The sequence below is a fragment of the Mizuhopecten yessoensis genome, unplaced genomic scaffold (genome assembly GCF_002113885.1).
Source record: "Mizuhopecten yessoensis strain PY_sf001 unplaced genomic scaffold, ASM211388v2 scaffold715585, whole genome shotgun sequence".
Taxonomy (NCBI): Eukaryota; Metazoa; Mollusca; class Bivalvia; order Pectinida; family Pectinidae; genus Mizuhopecten; species Mizuhopecten yessoensis.
This window is the reverse complement of record NW_018479690.1, coordinates 17262-19594: the sequence shown is the minus strand read 5'-3', so window position 1 is coordinate 19594 and position 2333 is coordinate 17262. Positions and strand designations below refer to the sequence as shown.

The following is a 2333-nucleotide window of genomic DNA, read 5'->3' as shown; positions in this document are numbered from 1 at the left end:
ACCCTGGACAGGTGTATCCGTACCCTGGACAGGTGTATCCGCACCCTGGACAGGTGTATCCGTACCCTGGACAGGTGTATCCGTACCCTGGACAGGTGTATCCGCACTTTTACCGGTGTGAGATTAATAGAATCTTTCACCCCCTTGGGGGTGAGACAGGGTAATCTCAACCCTCGGGGTAAGACTCTCAAGTTGTCAAACACGAGGCTTGCCGACTGTTTGACAGCTTAAGAATCTTTCCCCGAGGGTTGAGATTACACTGTCTCACTCCCAAGGGGTGAATGATTATTTTTCTCTTACCCTATTTTCCCTCTTATGTATTTTATATAGACGTTAAATCAATGTAATACAATGTTGATGTGTCGCGGCTGAATTGTCGACGTGACTTCATTGTATTGTTGCCGTGACGTCATGGTATTATTGCTATGACGTCATACAATTGTTGAGAACGTGCAAAGAACACGTGTAGCTTGTCTCAACCCTAGGGTGAGATAAGAAAATCTCACACCGGTAAAATGGTGGATATCCCTGTCCCTGGTAAGAGAATAATAGAATCGTTCACCCCCTTGGGGTTGAGACAGGGTATTCTCAACCCGAGGGGTAAGATTCTTAAGTTGTCAAACACGAGGCTTACCGAGTGTTTGGCAATTTAAGAATCTTTCCCCAAGGGTTGAGATTCCCCTATCTCACCCACAAGGGGGTGAATGATTCTTTTTCTCTTACCCTGTTCACCCAATGTGTATCATATACACAATGTAATGATAACGTTACATGCTAAATTCAGGTTTGACATGACGTTGATGGATTGTTGACGTGACGTCATTGTATTGTTGAAGTGACGCCATGCCATTGTTATGAATAGGGGAATCCCCCCGTCTCAACCCTAGGGTGAGACAAGGAAATCTCACACCGGTAAAAGTGCGGATACACCTGTCCAGGGTAAGAGAATCCATTAATCTCCGCCACGACATCCCCGCGATGGCTTATTAACTGAAGAAAAAACATATCTATTTGTAGTGTAGGCATGAAGTAATAATAAACAAATACCCGGATTTAAAATGAAAACAGTAAAACACGGCGTTTGTAATTATGTTAATTATTTATTAAGTAATCACCATTCAACCAGATAATAGAATAGACAGAAATCCGTATTTTCTGCTGTGAATTCTAACCATATTCCAATCTCATTATTTGTTAGTAGGAAGTAATGTATTCAGTGATATATCGTCCAGGTTTTTTTTACCGGAAGTGACGTCCTGATATTTCGCCTAGTTATTTGTTTACAGTTATTCCCCTCCACTATTTGTTTACAAAACAAATGACTTACTGATCTCGACCGGTTTTATTAGCTTACCTGGTCCGAAGGACCGTAGCGTCCGTCGTCCGTCTGTCCGTCAACTTTTCCTTTAAAACGCTACTTGTCATGAACGACTGAGCAGATTTTGACCAAATTTGGTCAGAAGCATCCTTGGGGGAGGGGGAACAAATTTTGTATAAATGGTGGGTCTGGCCCCCCTGGGGCTGAGGGGCGGGGCCCAATAGGGTAAATATAGCAAATTCTTTAAAATCCTTCTTCTTCTGTAGGAATGAAAGGATTTGTTCCATATTTGGTCTGAAGCATCCTTGGGAAAAGGGGAACGAATTTTGTATAAACCGTGGGTCTGGCCCCCCTTTGGGCTGAGGGGCGGGGCCCAATAGGGTAAATATAGCAAATTCTTTAAAATCCTTCTTCTTCTGTAGGAATGAAAGGATTTGTTCCATATTTGGTCTGAGGCATCCTTGGGTGAAGGGGAACCAATTTTGTATAAACCATGGGTGTGGGTCCCAGGTGCCTGAGAGGCGGGGCCCAGTAGGGGAATCATAGCAGATTATTCTTTAAAATCCTTCTTCTGTAGGAATTGGCCCATATTTGGTGTGGACCATCCTTGGTAAAGGGGAACCAATTTTGTATAAACGGTGGGTGTGTCCCCTCTGGGACCTGAGGGGCGGGGCCCAATAGGGGAATTATAAGTAAAACCTTTATAATCCCACTTCTACCATAGGGATTAAGGGATATTTTCCTAATTTAGTCTGGAACATCCTTAGGCAAAAGGGACTCAATTTCGTATAAACAGCGAGTGTGGCCCCCTGTGGGCAGAAGGGAGGTGCCCAATAGGGGAAACATAGCAAATTCTTCAAAATCCTTCTTCATCTGTAGGAATGACAGGATTTTGTCCAAATTTGGTATGAAGCAGCCTTGGGTGAAGGGGAAACAATTTTGTATAAGCAGTGGGTGTGGTCTCCCAGGGGGGAAAAGGGCGGGGCTCAATTGGAGAAATAGAGGTAAAACCTTT

At 43.8% G+C, this 2333-nt stretch overlaps 1 protein-coding gene across 1 annotated transcript in view; it reads left to right on the top strand.

Moving 5' to 3' along the window:
• The window catches only part of LOC110441139, a gene marked incomplete at its 5' end in the record, with an annotated part of 8378 nt that overhangs the window by 3923 nt on the left and 2122 nt on the right, over window positions 1-2333 (top strand). The gene's annotated exons all lie outside the window — the stretch shown is intronic.